This window comes from Ricinus communis, chromosome 7 (genome assembly GCF_019578655.1).
Source record: "Ricinus communis isolate WT05 ecotype wild-type chromosome 7, ASM1957865v1, whole genome shotgun sequence".
NCBI lineage: Eukaryota > Viridiplantae > Streptophyta > Magnoliopsida > Malpighiales > Euphorbiaceae > Ricinus > Ricinus communis.
Genome location: NC_063262.1, coordinates 20,027,543 through 20,048,548, shown reverse-complemented (window position 1 = coordinate 20,048,548; position 21,006 = coordinate 20,027,543). Strand labels below are relative to the sequence as shown.

At 33.1% G+C, this 21,006-nt stretch overlaps 1 non-coding gene across 1 annotated transcript; it reads right to left on the bottom strand.

Annotated features, from left to right (window-relative positions):
• Nucleotides 1-250: 250 nt before the first annotated feature.
• On the bottom strand, nucleotides 251-356 carry LOC112536922. Its single transcript, XR_003080832.1, has one exon. It is a non-coding gene; the product is annotated as a small nucleolar RNA R71 (small nucleolar RNA).
• Between the last annotated feature and the right edge of the window lie 20,650 nt (nucleotides 357-21,006).

The following is a 21,006-nucleotide window of genomic DNA, read 5'->3' as shown; positions in this document are numbered from 1 at the left end:
ATGAGAGTGTACAGTTTGGGGGCTTGCCAGTGAAGATTTGAATGCCCACATTATGAACTTCTTGGAGACTTATGATACATTCAAGATTTATGGAACTACTGATGATGCCATTCGGCTTACGCTGTTTCCATTTTCCTTGAGGGATAGAGCAAAGAGATGGCTACAGTCCCTACCAGCTAACACCATCACCACCTGGAATTCTTTGGCTGAAAAGTTTATTTATAAGTACTTTCCTCCTACTAATACTGCAAAGATGTGTAATGATATTTCTTCTTTTGTGCAGTTTGATGATGAGAGCATGTATGATGTGTGGGAGAGATACAAGGACTTGCTGAGATGTTGCCTACACCACAGTTGGCCATTATGGGTGCAGGTGCAGACTTTTTACAGTGACTTGAACTCAACCATGAGGCAAATGGTGGATGCAGCTGCAGGTGGGGCCATCAATAGTAAGACGCCATAGCAGGCCCAAAACTTAATTGAGGAGATGGCCCTGAACACATATCAATGGCAGTCTTCCAGGAGTAGGCCAGGACGACAAGGAGTGATGAACCAGGTACATTCTACATCAGTCTTGGTAGCTCAAGTAGAGCTTTCGGCCAAGAAGATCGACCAACTCTAGATGCTAGTCCAAGCAGCACAACATGGCTGCAAGTTTTATGGTAGCCCATATTACAGTGCAAACTGTAATGCGGGAGGTATGTTTGTTTCTTCTTCATCTTCTTTTGCTGACCATGAACATGTTGATTATATGAAAAATGCACCTAGGCATTAGAATAACTCGTACAACATCACATACAATCAAGGATGGAGAAACCATCCTAACTTTTGGTAGCGAAATAACAATATCCAGGGTCCACCAGGATTTCAGAGATTGCACCAGCAACAGCCCTAATAGCAGACTCTTCTTCCTCAACTCACTCAGAACTAGGAGAAGAAGCCCAATTTAGAGGAGTTGATGATGAAGTTCATGTCCACTCTAGAGAGCAGGTTTCAGTAGACGGACACAACTCTTAGAAATCAGCAGGCCTCCATATAGAAGTTGAAGAATCAGATAGGCCAGGTTCCTAAGATGCTGACTGAGAGACAGCCAGGGACACTCCCCAATACCATAGAGTCAATCCCGTGGGAGCATGTCAAGGCTATCACCTTGAGATCATGTAAGCAGTTAGCTAGTTCTTTACCTATGGCTGATGATAATGTTATTGTGCAGGATCAGCCAGCCAGGAAGGAGCCAGAGCCTGCACGAACCGAGAACAAGAAGGAGAGTCCTGTGAGGGAATACTAGCCCCAACCATATCCTGCTAGGTTGAAGCAGGAAAAGGTTGATCAACAGTTTGTTAAGTTCTTGAATTTATTTAAGCAGTTGAGGATTAACCTACTTGTTGTTGAGGCTATATCGCAGATGCCTAGGTATGCAAAGTTCCTAAAGGAGATTCTAAGCAACAAGAGGGAGCTGGAGGACTTGGGACTTGTGATATTAAATAAGGAGTGCTCAACCATTCTTTAAAGCAAGCTATCAGTGCAGAGGCATGATCTAGGGAGTTTCACGGTACCCTGTATTATTGGTGATTTGCCTATTAATGATGCTCTAGCAAATTTAGGAGCTAGCATCAATCTAATGCCTAGCAGTTTGTTTAAAAAATTAAGTTTGAGTGAGCCTAAATCTACTAGGATGAGCATACAGTTGGCAGATAAGACTATTAAATATCCTAAGAGAATAGTTGAGGATATACTTGTTAAGGTAGACAAGTTTATATTTCTTGTTGACTTTGTTATTATGGATATGAGGGTGAGAGTAGCGTGCCTTTAATTCTAGGTAGACCTTTACTTGCAACATCTAGGGTTGTTACAGATGTGTGTGACAGGAAGTTATAGCTTAGAGTAGGTGATGAGACTATTACCTTTGACTTTAGAAATTCTATGAGACATTCACTTGACCATGATGATTATGTGTATTATGTGGATGTTTTGGATGATATTGTGGAGTCTCAGTTGTAGAAGATATTACTTGATGATCCTTTACAGGTAGCATTACAAGCTGATTAGGAGGAGGAGTTGTCCAACGAGGATGTGTTGGAGCAACTTACTTGTTTGCTGGTTACTGAGCCTAGTAGGTCTACTAACCATTTTGCTGATATTGACAGGTCAAGGGTGTAGAAATTGAGACCTTCACATGAGGAGCCACCAGCCCTAGAGTTGAAGGAGTTGCCTAAGCACTTGACCTATGCCTATTTAGATGAGGCGGAGAAGCTGCTAGAGATCATTGCAGCTGATTTGACTCCTCAAGGGAGGAAGATGACTTTGGCTTCCCTCAGGAAGTATCCCAAGGCCTTTGCATACGAGATTGCAGACATTCCTGGAATTAACCCCAGCTATTGTACGTATAAGATCCTAATGGAGGATAATTACAGGCTAGTGGTATAGCCATAACGATGTTTGAACCCGAGCATGAAGTAGTCAAGAAGGAGGTAATTAAACTTTTGTTTACATGTTTGATTTACCCTATTTCTAACAGCTCTTGGGTTAGTCTTTTGCATGTTATGCCCAAGAAGGGAGGTATAATAGTGGTCAAGAATGAAAAGGATGAGCTGATACTGACTAGGATGGTAACTGGTTTCTGAGTTTATATTGATTACAGGAGGCTCAATGATACAACTCGGAAGGATCATTTTCCTTTCCTTTTATACCATATGTTAGAGCGCTTATCAGGGCATATGTTTTATTGCTTTCTTGACAGTTTTTCAGGTTATTTTTAGATTTCCATTGCACCTGAGGACCAAGACAAAACCATTTTTACTTGCTTCTATGGTACGTTTTTTGCATACAGGAGGATGCCATTCGGTCTATGCACTGCACCTGCCACTTTCTAGAGGTGTATGATGGTGATCTTCCATGATATGATTAAAGAGTCTATGTAGGTGTTCATTGATGACTTCTCAGTATTTGGTAACTCTTTCTCCTATTGTTTGCTTAACTTAGAGCGTATGCTTGCACCCTATGTAAAGGCTAATCTTGTGCTAAATTGGGAAAAGTGTCATTTTATGGTGAGAGAGGGTATTGTCCTAGGGCATAAGATTTCACATGCAGGGATGGAGGTAAAAAGAGCTAAGATAGAGACCATTTCTAAGTTGCCACCCCCTAGCTCGATTAAGGCTGTTAGGAGTTTTCTTGGTCATGCAGGTTTTTGTCGAAGGTTCATTAAGGACTTTTCTAAGATTGCTAGACCTTTGACTCAATTGCTTGTAAAAGATGTTCCATTTGTATTTTCTAATGACTGTTTGCAGGCTTTTAAGTTACTTAAGGAGAAGCTAACTACAGCCCTTATTATGGTTTCGCCTAATTGGGGCTGTTTTTAAGCTAATGTGTGATGCTAGTGATTTTGTAGTTGGAACTGTTTTAGGACAGAGGATTGACAATAAGTTCCAATTGATCTATTATGCTAGTAAAACATGACAGATGCCCAAGAGCACTATACTACTACTGAAAGGAGTTGCTTGCTGTGGTATACGCTTTCGATAAGTTCCGCTCATACTTGGTGCTATCCATGACCTTGGTCTACATGGATCATTCGGCGATGAGGTACTTGTTTGAAAAGCATGATGCTAAGCCGAGACTCATTCATTGGATTTTGCTTTTGCAGGGGACATTGAGATTAAGGATAAGAAGGGTGCGGAGAACTTGGCCGCAGATCACCTTTCAAGATTGGAGAACCTAAGCCTAAATGCACTTGATGAGAGGCCTATTGATGACAGTTTTTCGGATGAGTACTTGTGCTCTATTTAGGAATCTTCAAATATCCTTGGTTTTTCGATTTTGCGAATTACTTGGTTGCAAAGGTCCTACCAAAGGGTATATAACATTTCAACAAAAGAAGAAATTCTTTGCTGATTTGAAGTACTACATTTGGGAAGATCTTTTTTTGTTTCAAGTTTTTCCAGACTAGGTAATTCGGAGATGCATGTATGGGGAGGAGATCCTCCAGATTTTGAGACATTGTCATATGGACCAACGGGAGGTCATCAAGCAGCTAACCATACTACTAGGAAGGTTCTTGATGCTGGATTCTATTGGCTGATCATTTTTCGGGATGCTAGAGAATTTGTGCAAGTTTGTGATGCTTGCGAGAGGTCAGGTAACATCTCTACTCGTGATGAGATGCCCCAAACAAGCATTCAAGCGGTTGAGAATTTTTATGCTTGGGGCATTGATTTCATGGGGCCCTTTCCTTCTTCTTTTGGCAATAAGTATGTCCTTGTTGTTGTGAGTATTTTTCTGAGTGGCTGGAAGCGCAAGCTTTCCCGACTGATGATGCTAGAATTGTTACTAAGTTCCTTAAGCGATTATTTGCTAGGTTTGGCATACCGAGGGCACTAATTAGTGATAGAGGGACTCATTTTTGTAATGCTCAACTGGAGAAAGTACTTCAGCGATATAGAGTAACCCACAGGTTTTCTACACCCTATCACTTGCAGACTAGTGGGCAACTAGAGGTTACTAATAGGGGTTTGAAATGCATCTTAGAGAAAATCATGGGGGTGAGTAGGAAGGATTGGGTAAAATCAACACAGGCTTGGCATGGTTCCCAACACGACGTGTGTTGATAAACACGGCCTGTGCTTAATTGTAAGAATGACAAATAAATAAGAAAAATGAAGCAAATTGATGATGAGAATAATGAGAAAGTGTAAAAATTTTAGAGAGGAATTAGAGATACTGTAGCAGCTAGGTTTGAATCTCAACATTTTGTGTGAAATAATCCCAAAAGCCCTAACTACATATTTATATTGCATGAGTTGCACAAACCGTGCAAGTTTTGTGCAAAGGATGGCACGGTGCATGCAACTCCCCAACTTCTCTTTTTAGTTTCTATGCAATGACATGGACCCTGCAAGATTCAGTTTAGAATTCGCACGAACCATGTGACAAAACAAACTCTTCTCTCTTTTTTTCTACTCTTTCACGGATCGTGCAAGATAAAAGTCCTTATGCTTCAAAACTAAAAGAATAAAAAAGACAAAACTCAACTTAACATGCACATACATTTTTTTAGAATTTTGAAACATATGCCCCACATATTCAAATCAAATAAAAATAAAAGATAGTCAAGAACAATCACATTTTATGAAAGTCAAATTAATAAAGAACCACTAGAAATCAACAAAGATAAACAAACTATAAATTTACCTCACACAAAATAAACAACTAAAAGAAAATACTTTAATATGTTCGACTCATTTAGAATGGGCATCAACATTAGCATTATGTAAAGCCATAGGGAGAGAAGATTGGAGATCCTCATCTTCATCAGATGAGATTTCCATATAAGATCGCGATGGCACTCCTAAGAATTTAGTAATATATGCAACATTGTTATTAGTGTTGCTTACCTCAGTCTGCATGTCAGCCACCACCCCTTTGATCCTACAAATCTTTTTCCTGGCCTCTCTAGCTTTTGCAATATCTTTAAAGTTTTAGCCGTGCTAGAAGAATTCTCATCCTGATCATTAGAACCAACTGCCATGTCATCCCCTTCATAATATCCTATTTCCAGCTACTACTTGTTTGCCCCTTATTAATCACATACTCCCTATTGAGCATATGAATCATTCACACAGACTTTAAAATTTCCAAATTCAATATAGAGCATTCGAGAATTGAGGGTAACTCAGTTTGCTCTAGATCAAAAGCCCTAGCCATCATTGTTATCCATGTGATCATACCTCCTACCATTAGATCATACTTGTGATTTGTTGTTTGCTTCAAATGGTTCATATGATAATAACCATTATTCAATTTTACCCACCGCCTCATGCACTATAGAATATAAAGCTCATTTCTATATACTTTTGAATGCCTTAATATACATTAGTCGGTGCATATACCTTAATGTTGGATCTTTGATTTTAGAAGCAGTGGACTTAGCTGAAACATATTCCACAGATGACCCCACAATTTCCTTTCAGAATGCTTGTTTATCAAAATCAAGGTCTTCCTCAATGGTAGCAGATTTGGGAAAATTAAATGACTCATTAATGTCCTTTAAGGACCTCTTGAACATCAGGTGCTCATTTACCTTAAAACGTACTTGAGTATTTTGCTTTGAGCCTTTTATACTTAGGGTGCTCAAGAAAAGGAGAGTTAATTTACAACAGGCTTTCGGCTTGACTGTTACAAAGTAGTTCCACCCTACATTGGATATGTGTACACATGCTCTCTACCATAAACCCAACTTCCTTAATATATCTTCACATAAATAGCAGTTTGGTTCTTGCCCCATCTCTTACAAACTCATTTATTTTCCTTTCTGAAAGAAAGAAAGAAAGCCATGGAAATAGAGTATCAACCTCTGGTTTCTCCTTCTTGTGGTGTTTTGCTATAGATTTTCTTCTTACCTTAAGGCCACTTACCATTTGCAACCAAGAGTTTAGGGTTTTAAAAAGGAAAAAGATGGAAATGGAAGTTTTAGAAGGAAACAAGATGAAAATATATAGAGAAGAGAAAACGTGTGTTTTAAAGGAAAGAAAGGTGGTTGATGACTAAAGTTTAAAGTTTAGAAAGAGATATTGCCCTAGATTCCTTAAAAAGATATCTTTATATTTCTTTCACATCATATCTCGCATGGACCGTGCAGTAGAACAGAAGCTCTTTTAGATCCCCGCATGGACCATGCCACTTCTAAGGTAAAACTCACATTGACCATGCCACCACTGATTGCTGAGAAATTCACTCTCTCATTCCATCCTTCTCCATTTCTACACTTTGCCCAAATACTATATTGATTAAACATTTCAATGAAGCAAGATTCACAACATACCAACGTATATAACACCTCAAGTCAAAACAATGAACAAACAAATAGAAAAAAATTGAGATATCACTCGCGTTATTGGTTACTTCATTTTTACTCTTTATTCGATGCTCCCACACTTTGGTGTTTTAACCTACATTGAAGACAAAATTGAATTTAGCTTGAGATTATTTATTTTAACAAAATTATACTTACTATTCAACTAAAACTTTAGGTGCCTCCCAGGAGCGCTTGTTTTGGAATGCCCTACCCATTTTTCCACTTTGGGGCGAGCAAAGCTATAATAGCTACATGTTTTAGGATGCCCCACCCATGTAAGCCTTGACCCTCTGTCCATTAACCTTGAACCTTTCCTCTTGAAGATTCTTCAACTATATTATTCCATACAAAAAACTTGCACCATTTTAAAGGGTCCAGACCATCTTGATTTGAGATTTCTAAGAAACAACTGGAGTCTTGAATTGAAAAGTAACATAAACTGAACTTCATGAGAAGTCTTTCAAATGATCAAGTTATCATGCCACCTCTTAGTACTTTCCTTATAAAGTTTGACATTATCATAGGCTTGATGCCTCAATTCTTCCAGGTCATTTAGTTAAAGAAGCCTCTTATTTATTGCTTTCCTCATATAAAAATTCAAGGTCTTAATGGCCCAAAATGCCTTGTGTCCTAGCTCAATGGGCAAATGGCACAATTTACCATAGACCAGCCTATATAGGGACATCCCAATAGGTGTGTTATATATTGTACGATACACTCATAATGCATTATCAAGCTTTGTCACCCAATCTTTTCGAGAAGCATTGATCGTCTTTTCAAGGATCCACTTAAGCACTCTGTTGGAAATCTCAACTTCTCCGCTTGTTTGGGAATGGTATGATCACTACCTTGTGGTGCATACTAAATTTAGCTAGGAGAGCTTCAAAATGACAGTTACAGAAATGCGTCCCCCTATCACTAATTATAGCCCTTGGTATTCCAAACAGAGTAAATATTAACTCTTCAAGAAACTTACTACCACCTCGACTTCATTTGTGGCTGGAGCTTTGGCTTCCACCCATTTTGTCATGTAATCCACCGCCACTAAGGATATATTGTCAACCAGAGGATTGTGGAAAAGGACCCATGAAGTGTATACCTCAAACATCGAAAGGTTCCACTTCCAACATTGAATTTAAAGGCATTTCATTTCGCCTAGAAATATTTCCCACTCTATGGCACCGATCATAAAATTTCATAAAGATTTGAGCATCTGTAAATAAAGTCGGTCAAAAGAAACCACATTAAAGAATTTTCGTTACAGTTCTATTAGCACCAAAGTGACCCCCATATTCCATTGAGTGATAATGTTTTAAGATACTCTTCATTTCTTCTTCCGGAACACATCTTATTAACCCATCATTGCAAGATTTAAATAAAATGGCTCATCCTAAATATAGCTCTTCATATCATGGAAAACTTTTTCTTCTAGTGATTCAAAAAATCAAATGGCATGATTCACACACCAAGTAGTTTACAATATCAATAAACCATGGAACTTTCACCTCTTTCACCTTAAAGAGCTTTTCATTTGGAAAAGATTCATTGATCAGATTGGACTCATCACATACTTCACTCCCATGCTCCAAACGAGACAAGTGGTCCGCCACAACATTTTTTGAACCTTTCTTATCTTTAATCTCCAAATCAAACTCTTAGAGGAGTAGAATCCCCCGAATCAACCCTGATTTTGTATCATTCTTTGCAAGAAGGTGTCTAATGGTTGCATGATCTATGAAGACCGTCACCTTCGACCCTAACAAGTAAGACCTAAACTTTTCAAAAGCAAAATACAATAGCCAACAATTCCTTTTCTGTGGTCGCATAATTCACTTATGCTTCATTCATAGTTCTATTAGCATAATAGATGACATGAAGTTTGTTTTCCTTCCGTTAACCAAGGATAACTCTAATAGCCATATCGCTAGCATCACACATAAGTCCAAATGGTAGTGACCAATTCGGAGTGCCTAGAATTAGAGATAATGTGAGTATTTTCTTCAACCTGTTAAATGCAAGTAGACAATCATTATCAAAATCAAATGGGATGTCTTTGATTAATAAATTACATAAAGGTTTATAAATCTTAGAAAATTCTGTAATGAAGTGCTGGTAAAATTCGGCATGGCCCAAAAAGCTCTTTGTCCCCTTCACTATAGTTGGTGGAGGCAATTTCTCGACGACTTCTATTTTGGCTCTATCCACCTCTATGATGCCCTCCTTAGAGATTTTGTGCTCAAGCATAATCCCTTTTTCAACCATAAAATGACATTTTTCCAATTTAATACTAAGTTTGTCTCCTTGCATGTAGCAAGTACTATATCAAGATTCTTTAAGCATTTATAAAAGGAGTCCCCAAACACTGAGAGATCATCCATAATTACTCCAATGCAATCCTCCACCATATCTAAGAAGATAGCTAACATACACTGTTAAAAAATAGTCGGTGCATTACATAGACCAAACAACATCCTCCTATAAATAAATGTCCCATAAGGACATGTAAATGTAGTCTTCTCTTAATCTTCGAGGACAATCATTATCTGGTTATAACCTGAGTAGCCATCTAGAAAAAAGTAGTATGCATGACCTGCAATACGCTTCAAAAGCTGATCAATGAACGAAAAAGGGAAATGGTCATTTCTTGTCGCTGAATTCAACTTGCAATAGTCAATACATACTCTCCATCCATTGACTACTCTTATGCAGATAAACTAATCTTTCTCATTCTTTACCATGGTCATCCCCCTTTTTTAGATACATATTGGATGGGACTTACCCAAGAACTATTCAAGATAGGGTAAATAATCCTAGAATCTAAAAGCTTTATAACCTCTACATTTACCACTTCTTGCATGTGTGGATTCAACTGCCTTTGATGCTCTACTTTTTGCTTATGACCCCTTCTAAAAGAATCTTATGCATATAAAATGAATGGTCAAACCCTTTGATGTCAGAAATTTGCCACCCTAAAGCTTTCCAACTAACTTTCACTACCCTCATCACTTGTTTTTCTTACCCCGGGGTAAGATTGTTTGAGATAATTATTGGAAGTGTTTCATTAGATGTAAGACAAGGATATCTAACGCTGGAAGGTAGAGGTTTTAGTTCTAGTTTTGATGGTTTGTGATGAATATGAGAGTTGGTGTTAATTTTTACCTTAACTCATCATTCTTTAAGAGTTTAGGGTAAAAAGAATTTTGTGACTCATTTTTACTTCCCACTTCCTCCATTGTACTCTCAATTTCTTTCACTTCCTTACTATCTAAAATCACTTTCTTCATAAACTCCTTCATTACCTCATCTAGAATCTTGACTCTCGTACAAGTCACTTCTTTCTCATCCTTATACTTCAAAGATTGAAAAACATTTAGCTTCACTTCATCATCTTTTAATACAAGTTACTATTGAAAATATCAATGACGATCTTACCGGTCATCATAAAAGGTCTCCCTAAGATGATTGGAACTTCTTTGTCCTTCACAATCTAAGACAACAAAATCCACTAGGAAAAAAGAATTTATCCACCTTAACGAGGACATCTTCTACTACTCCCAATGGTTGCTTCATTGATTGATCTACTATTTGGAGGTACATTTTTTGTTGGTTGCATTCTCATATAGTCCAAGCTTCTTAGAAATATATAGAGGTATAAGATTAATACTTGCACCTAAATGTAATAAAGCTTTTTTAAATTCAACATTACCAACAGTGCAAGGATAGTAAAACTCCCTAGATCTTGAAGCTTTTATAGCATCTAGGTAGAGCATAATTGCACTATAATTTTCTATCACTAATATGGTATCATACTCCTCCAATTTCTTTTTGTTGGAGATGAGCTCTTTAAGAAACTTGACATAATTAGGCATATGGACAAGTGCCTCCGCAAATGGAATATAAATTTGGAACTTCTTGAGCATTTCTAAGAACTTGGCATATTGCTTTGCATCCGCGTGCCTCTTCAACCTTTGAGGATATAGAATGGGAGGAACATATGGGGGTATTTTCACTGGTGGGGGAATTGGATCCTCCTTGTCTTCTTTCACAAGCTCTTATGGATTAGAGAAAATTGGTGCATCTTCCTCTAAGTCAATGTGAGTTGTGGCTTTTTCCACTTTAAGTTTACCCTTGTCCTCCTTCTTTAGCCTCACCTTGAGGTCTACTTTCCTCCCACTTCTAAGAGAAATGGCTTTATAATGTTCCTTCGAATTCTCATTGTTGCTTGAAAAGCTCCTTGTGGCCTTTGAGTTAAGGACTTAGCAATTTGCCCCGTTTAAATCTCTAAGTTATGGATTGAGTGTAGGCGGTATTTTCAAGTGCGCACCCAAATAAGAACATGCTAACTAATCATAGAGACTAACACAGAGATTGAGTCGCCATTAGAATAATTCTCTAGGACACTTTTGTAATTGCGTGGCATTTCTTGGTTTCATAAAAAAGCTTCGCCACATCTAGAGATGGATCTGGAAGCCAACTCCCTTATTTGTGTATTTTTATCTTTAATTTTATTGTTTAATGGACTATTCCTTATAAATGCGACGATCATATTCCTACAAGCATCCATTACAACATGTGAGATCCTCCTAAGTTTTGCTCATTTTATTTAAGCCCAATCCTTATTTAATTTGTTAACCTACTGAACGGGTTATCGAAGCCCTTTAAAATAAATTACTGATTTTCCTAAACTAACTCGTAGAAATAGTGAAACCAAGTCGAATCCTAAGGGAACCAATGTGAATAGCTTCTCAAAGTTAAATAAAAATGAGGGGATTTTGAATGTTTGAATCAAAATTATAAATAAACAGAAAATAATGAAGGCTGAATATTAAAGTAAATAAAAATCAATCTTAACAAATATCCAATTCAAGAGTGCTAATTCCATCCAATTGTAATCATGATCATAGGCTTAAATATCAATTTTTCTATTTAAGTACTTAGTCTACTTATTCGGAAAAGCCGCAACAAGTGTAAATTCTCCTAATATAATTGACTTAAACCCAGCATCCAAATCAAAACTTACCATTAGTCAACTGGGCACGATAGCGTTCTATATCAACTCAATGATAGCATTAAGAATAATGAGAATGACTAAACCAACATTAATTAATTGAGATAGTTGCAATTGAATTAACCTTGTTCCTTTATTTCCCTAGAGCCTATCATGCAAGCTATGTAATTCGAAAAGGCTGCAATCACACACACACATGAGCCAGCTCCTTGCTACTTGTGTCAATCGTTCGTGACAATTACGGATCACAAACTCAAAGTTTAGCAATAGAAAAATCAATATTAAAGTTGAGTCGTCAGTTCAATCAATATAAAAAATTCATAAATAATAAAAACAAGAAATAAAGAATACTTGAATTAAAGAAGAATTCTATTAAGCACAAAGCCTCACAAAATCACAATTGAAATTTATTCACTCTTGAATCAGAAACTAAAAACTTAGCCACACATGGTGGAATATAAATTCACAAGAAAAGAATAGAAGAAGATAGAAGAATAATAATAATAATCTTAAAGTACTCACCCCCCTTTTACTTGGTAGAACTAGCCTCCTTATATAGGAAATGAAACCTAAACCCTAATAAGATAATCCTTATAAAAAAGAAACAAACTTCATATATGATCTTATCCCTATAAGGAAGGATAAAATAAAAGGTAATCTAAACAAATTAAAATTCTAAATAATATGGGAGTCAGTTTTCTTTATCCAGCATTTCCAAAATAAAGAAAATTACATAAAATTGGATCCACCACGAATTTATCTTGAAAATTCGAAATTCTCTTCTGCAGATTCCAGCAGCTCATGGATTGTAAGGCGTGGTCACGCCTTATTGAAAATGATCTTCTGCACAAATTTTGGCTCTTCCTCCAAAAGACTTGGTTTCTGACAAGTGATGCCTTAAAACATCTTTAGGCTGAATTCTACTCAATCCTTGATATTTCACCACCTAGATCATAATTTCCATAATTAAGCACATTATCCAATCAAAATGTAAGGGACTTAAACACAATAAGTATAACTATTTATTAAAATCATAGAAAGTTAAGTTGTTTCTTTGACATCTTGTAAAATGGATTAGCTTTACATAAAATCATTTTCTTTATTTTTTTTGCACACTGTAATAGTTTATATGTTTAACTTATTCATGCATACCTTTAAAAGTCATGTTTTGTCTTATTTTTCAAAAGTGAATTTCATGCGAGAAGATAATTTTTTAAATCTGCTTTTGAATCAACTGTCTTTAATCAAACATATAATTGATACATTTAAGGTATCTAACCGTTTTTATCCCTAACACATCCTTTTCTCTCATACTTGCATTCCACATATATGTACTCTAACAGTTTGAAGTTTTTAGTAAATAAAAGCAACTTTGCACTATGCACTATGCATAATACAACTACCTATCAAGGAGTCTTATAAAGGAATCTATATAAGTCCTTGTAATTAAGTAATTCAATAAGATTGAATCAAAATTTCTATACACTTGAGTTCCATAACTATCACGAATTAATTTCGTAGCTATAACAAATATCACCCTATGACAAATCATGCATATTATATGAAAAATGAATAGAAATGCATTTATTTAGTAGTTGAACAGAGAATTATTAATGTTAAGAGTATCTTTTGGAAAGAATCACTTGTATTGATTTTTTGTACAATATGTATATATATGTCTTGTCTTGATAGCCAAATAAAAAAGTGCACAAATATAAGATAAAACATTCAACATCATGAATATGATCATAATAAACTAAAGTGACATAAGCTTATATATGAGAAAATTCCTAACTCTTAACAAAAAAATCAACTTTAGTTCAAGCTCTAACCACTCTAATTCATGTGTTTAAGTATAATTATATTATTTTCTTATGTATTTAGGTAGTAGAAAAATATTTAATGTTTAATTTTAAATTACTTTTATTAACTCACTCAATAATAGAACCTTTTTATTCTTATTCATAATATTGAAACTTTCTATGTGAAGATTTTGAGGTCACTTACTTTTGTTATTAAGCTTATTTTTAAAAGGTGAGTTGGGGTTTATTGTAATACTATTACAATCTTATAATAGTTTCTAAATACTTTTAGGTAAAAAGAATTGGGCTGAAAGCAATTAAAGTTGTTTTATTATAAGGGTTTAAGTATTAGCAATAGAATAACACTTAGGTTAGCTGAAACTAATCACATAAGGCACCTTTTGATTGTTTAGCTGTAGAGCTGAAGGAACTCCAAACTTTGGTTGTTGAGTTGAAAAAACTACAAAGTTAAATGTATTAAAGTTCAAAGAAAGTTCTCAAAATGGGTGACCTCCTCGTTGGTTCTTGAATCCACTAAAAGGAAAATGTTGTAAGACTTGAGGATCCAATATGAAAAATTTCTCATATAATATGGATTCTAGTTGTAAAATGATGCTTTATATCATGCCTAATGCCTTCTTGACACTGGTAATAGAGTTTTATGTAATACATTGGATAGTATGGTCTCAACTTTAAAAAGTCTATGGAAGGAGATAATCATATTTAATAACTTTGGCAAGCATGTTTATTGGTACCATAAAGATGTGGATCTATTTTAGAAAGGATAAAGGAAAGGATAACTATATATACACATGAATACATATTTAAATAATTCCTTAGATGACCAATTTAAGATTATTCCTTCTTTTTTCATTTAACTTGGGTAAAATGCATAAATAGTACTATAACTATAGCTATTGTATCCATTTGGTACATTAACTCAATAATCATAAAATGTGATACCTTAACTGACCAACAATGAATCAGGTTACCCTTTTTAGTCATTATGTAATAATGTGGCAGCCAAATTCTCTCACTAACTACCATATCACCTATTATTTGGACACAACTAATTCTAATTAGATGTTAAATATTCTCTCAGCTCCTCTACCTTGAACCTATATATTTAAATTGTGTTTAAAATTAGGATTTTTAGGCTTACTATAACTAATTATGTACAAGTTAGTGGTTAACATGGAAGCTAGAGAAAGAATTTGACTGTCACATCAACATAAAATGGCCATAAAGTATAAAGATACCCTCACTTGATTCATTAATGGTGATTTAGGATACTACGATTATTGAGCTGAGGTATTAAATTGATAAAAATAACATAGTTATGGTATCACTTATGCTTTTTACTCTCTTAACTTCCTTTACTATTAGTCAATGTTCTTGAGCTTACCTCCATAAGCAATCTGACTCTTCTTCAAAATCTTCATCTTTCTAAATAACTACTTATTTCGAGTCAACTTCTTTAATTGAAGTGAGGACTTTATCCTTATTGGACTCATCCATATAATCATTTATATGCCAATTGAGTTTTGATTAAAGTGGTTTGATAAAGAATGATTTTAGTTGAAGGCTTAGCATGGTTAGTGTTTGGTTATTTTTGCCTTGACCATAAAGTTTTAAAGGTTATTGAGTTTTAGCAGTTATTGATATAAAACACTAGGTTGTTGGTGGTAGTTGTAATAGATATTTGAGTTTTAATTACCTAATACTTTACTAAGCAAAGATTCTAGATCAAGTGGTTTTGCCTATCCTTGTTGTTTAAGGCACGCAAATATCTTGGCTATGGGTCATGTAATTGTAGAATAATATTGAGGTGGTCTTATATTGGTAATGTTGACAGTTCTGGTCCTTTTTCAATTAGGTGCGTGGTTTAGGTTTCTTTCTTTTAAAAAGTGTAAAATTTGGGATTTTTACATCTAAGTGATGCTTTAACTTATAGGCCATCTCATATAAATTTATAAATGACATAATTTTCATGGAAGTCATTTTTTCTTACACAATAGGGAGAGTTCCTTTTATGATCATTTTTCCTTACAAACTCATAAAAAAAAGCTCCAATTAAATGCAATAAGACAAAGTCTTAAAACCTTCTATAAAATCAAATGCTAATTATATACAGGACCTAACTCTAATTTTCATAATTCAATAAGATAATATATACACACACACACACACAATAACCCAACTTCAAAGTTCTTTAAATGAAACAAGATTTAATAAGAAATTGTAACAAGATGAAATGTATGTATCCAATACACTTCATTCACTTTGACTGAAGTAATAACTAATAATAATAAGCTATATTTACTTGCAATCTTTAAAGCTGTGGAGTTAACTAGCAAACCTGACTTCTTAATTGATAAATCTTTATGCATTGAATTTGATTCGCATGTAGCTGTTAATTGGATTAAAGAAGATGTTAATAACTCGCCTTGGAGAGTATGGAATCATATGCATCAGATTAAGAAGCTATTGTCAATTTGGCCTCTTATCTTAGTATCACACATCTTCAGAGAAGCAAACTCAGTTGCTAACAGTCTAGCAAAGAAAGGAACTTCAAAGGAAACTGATTGGATTTTTTGGCTATAGCGTCACTAGTGAATTTTGTTAAGCTTTATGTGTTTTAATATTACTTCATAGTTTATCTTGCACTTACACTTAATCTTCAATTATTAGTTTTGCAGTTATTTTCGTTATTCTTTGTAACGTTGAGGTATTTAGGATTTTTTTTTACTTGCAATTGGGAGATGGGAACTCTATCTAGGTTTGTATTCAGAAAGCCTATTGGCTTAGAATAGTTCTCCTCAATTACACATTTTTTCTAATTTTATATTAATAAAAATATTATTATGATAAAAATAATAATAATAAGTCAGAAACTATACTGCACATAAAGAAATCAACTTCTTGCATTAAAAGATAATCAACCCATTAATAAAGATATATCATTATATTGTTTCTTTTCAGGAATCCAACTCAAACTACACTGTAAAAAAAAGTCTCATATATATAGAGAATGAGACATTACCTGCAAGGAAGATACTAAATTACTTTCATCGTCCATGAACTTTGGGGCTAGTATCGTCAAAGTATCTAACTTTTAATTTGCAACATGAAATCCTGTAGATTTTAATTTTGGTATCATTAAAGCCCCATTGTGATTGTCCATTAAACACTATGAGGAAAAAATGACATGGCAGCTCAAGTGTCAAGAAAAACTTATCTCTTTTAAGAAAAAAAGCTCCATGTCACTTAAGTGGACACACATTGCTTTTGTATTCCATTTATTTTATTTCATCTCACTCTCTCTTTGGCCTCTCTCTTTTGTTCTTCTTCTTATTCTACTCCTTTTCTCTTTTTCTTCTTCTCTTCTCTATCTAAACTCATATTTGCCTAAAATTACACAAGAAAATAAAACATTCAATTATCAAGGTTGGGGCTAAAGTGAGGCTAATTGAAACTCTCAGATTGTAATAACATTGATGAGATTAGATGATTTTAGTTTTTAATGGATTTTATTTTGATTTTACTTTTGGTTATGGTGAGATAATAAATATTAGTTAAGAAAAAGAAGTGATGATTTACTTGTCTCTTTAAAAGCCAATACAAGTACCATGCCAGGAAAAGATGTTGAGATCTATCTCAAATTTGATGCTTTGAGCCATTTCTACCTCATTTTATTTCTCATTCTCTTTATCTTTCTCTTTTTCTATATTCCATGGGAAAACAATCAAATAAGAAAATTAGATAATTGAAAAAGAAAAGAAAAAACATATTATTCAAAAAGAATAAAAATTTTACAAGTAAATTGCCACATCATTTTGCCACTTAAATATTTATTAGAAATTAACAATATGAAATTTAATGATACTAAAATTAAAATTCAAGGAGTTTAGTGTTATAAGTTGAAGATTAAAGATGTTAGTCTAACTCCTTTCATGACTACAAGGACCTTGATTTTAACTTTAATAATTAAATTTAGTAGTTCTAATGTTAGCTTTTAAGTGTGTCTTTTGAAGGCATTCTCTTTGCCTTAGAAAGATCACATTGCTACTTCTACCTTCTATCGTGATCGCCATAAGCATGTCATGACCATAACATTTGCATTTATGTGACAGTAGCAGAAGAGACTAAATTACGACCACGAGAGATGGAAAAACGAAGGCAGTAAAGATAGCGGTCACCATCGCAATCGCGTCCAGCTTGCTATCTTAGATATTTTACTTTAGGAGATTGCGATCACGACGTAGCCATCATGATCGTGATGTTCATATCCATTATAAAGACCACTAATGATTATCTCTGACACGATGAATCGTAAAGTGCCATGTAGATTATAACTATTGAAACCTTAAGTATCGTGATTGCAATACAAGCTTCTCGACTATGAAATCCTAGTCGCGAGCGCAATTTAGGTGTAGCGACAAGGATTGTATTCTAATAATACATTTAATGCACTTTCTAGAGCTTTAAGTAAAGATTTGGGCTATGGACATAGACTAATATCTCTTTTAGTAGTTTGGGGATGTAAATACCCATTCCAAACAATGTTTATGGTTGATCAACAACCTCCAATTGTGCCAAATTTATTGCTTAACATTTTCATATCTCTTTGATTAATTTGTGTGTATCTAAACCTTGTACAAGTTGTTGTAGAGCTTTGAATGCTCTTGTGAGGGTTTGAATATTAGCCTAAACACTTAGGTAGGATTTGAGAGCTGGCATTTAAAAAAGAAAACTCTTGTAAGGTTATGTGTGAACCTTAAACACAAGTGTAAGGTTAGATGTGAGCTCTAAACGCTAAGTTGAGAGTGAGCTCGAGTAAAAATTTATTATATTGTGTGTTGCAATAGTGAAACACCCAATTGGGTGTTGAGGAGTGAATGTAAGGTTTGTTAATCCCTGAACTGCTATAATTTTATGTCCTTTATTTTTTACTCTTTCTAATCTTTTTTAATTTGTCATCATTCTTTCATTTACCAGTTCAACCCTTTTCTTGGTTCATAAGAGTGAGCAGAAAATTTTAGAAATATTCGCCCCAAAGGCTAGAGAGAGTAAAGATAATTTAGCTTAGGAAAGATATTGTGATTCATAAACTATTTTTTTTATTTATTCATATGAGAAGGGGAGTTTCTTTTTTGGGTGAATGATAATATAAGTATAGATAATTAAGAAATATTTTAAAAATTAAGCCTGTTTTAGAGAAATCAGTAAAAAATTAAAAACTATTTTAAAGTTTGAAATTTTATTAATCATAAATTAATTATGCCCCAACAATTAATTATATTTTTTGTGTTTGAACATATCAAAAAATAACAATCGAGTGGTTGAATTTTTAATACCAACAACTAAGTATAGCAGCCAGTAAAAAAATATCAAAATTGTGTTTTTAGCAAGTGACTTTCAATTTTCTCTTAAAATTCTTAGATGGGAGAGCAAAAATTGTTAAACATACTAGAAATAAAGTGGAATTATTAGTGACGCCTTTGGTAAATTTTTATCTCATATATGTTTTTGGAACCTCTTTTCCTCAACTATCTTTATCTAACATTTATTTCTCTCATTTCTATTTCTGTTATAAAAAGACTATGGATTGTATAAAAAATGCATCATGGACTAATATAAATCCATGTAATCCAATTCCTAATTCCCAATTCGGTAATCCTAATCCTTAATCTCCAATCATAAATTCTAATATTTTATTATACTATAAAATTTTAATGATTTAGTGAAAACACATTTATATATAATGAATAAATTTGTCATTTCATTGTTTTTGCTACAAATTATTATTTATTTTTTATCTCATTTTAATAAAAAAATCAATATAGATATTTATAATGTATGACCTATTAAAAATATTATTCTGTCATTTTTTTAATAAATTATTTCATTTGATTATCAATTTTAAAGATTTAACTACTTAATTATCGCATTTCGATAAATATTGACTCAAAAATATAATTATCCAAAGTATAAAAAATAAAAAATAAAAAATAAAAATAAAAAAAGAAAGAGAAAGGTGTAGGCGTGATTTTCGGGAAAGGTACAAACTAAAAAGGTGAACTAAAAAGAGGAAGATACGTAATTGATAAATCAAGATGGCCAACCGAAGCTCGGTAATTAATTAATCATATTAATTGATAAACCCATGTGCTGTGCTCACAAAATTTTACGACCGAGAGAGAGAGAGAGAACGAAGTATTTTTAGTCATGAGTTTTGTATTTGACTTTCATACCAAAGACAAGACATATGTTTCCTTATACCCCGTGACTAAAGAATTAAGTCACTTACTTATATCCCGTGACTCCACATAATCCTTATCAGAAAGTCTTGCACTTTCTTCCCTAACAATCAAGGAATATTTGTTCTCCATTATTATTATTATTATTATTATTATTATTATTATATTAATTTATGAGATCTAAATTTTTTTAATATGTGTATTTAATTTTTGACACGTAAGACTTTTATTTTGGCATGTATACTATTTTTACTATATAAAATTTAAATTTACGAGTAATTTTATAATATTTTATTAATTTGTTAATTAATAATAATAATTTATTTATTTATTTATTATTATTATTATTATTATTATATATTAATTTATGAGATCTAAATTTTTATTGACATGTATATTTAATTTTTGACACGTAAGATTTTTATTTTGATATGTGTACTATTTTTATTATATAAATTTAAATTTACGTGTAATTTTATAATTTTTTATTAATTTATTGATTAATAAGTTATACTCCTAATTAAACACTGATTCTAATCCTAAAAATAGTATATCTATTATATTTTAATATTGTGTTAACTAATAAATAATTTTTTAAATATATCAAAATAAATAAATAATTTTTTAATCGGATAATAATACTAATTTTATTCTAAAAAATAACATATTAATTATATTTTAATATTATATTAACTAATAAATTAATTTTAATTAGACAATAATTTTAATTCTAGAAAGTAATATTTAAAATAATATTTTTAATATTATAATTAATAATAAATTAATTTTTTAATTATATAATAAAATTTTACTCCTAAAAATAGTAATATCAATTATAGTATTAAGTTATATAATATTAAAATTAATTAACGGGTAAACGACTACTAAATCTTAATTTGACACATATGTTATATTTGAATTTTTCTTTGAATTTGAATAATAATAAATATAAAAGATACTAAGTAAATTATTATATTGCATAAGAAAATTTGAAGAGAAATATACATGTAATTTAATAAATTTCAAATTTTATATTTACCTTACATAATAAATTAGTATACTTACTTTTGTTCATTAGTAAACAAA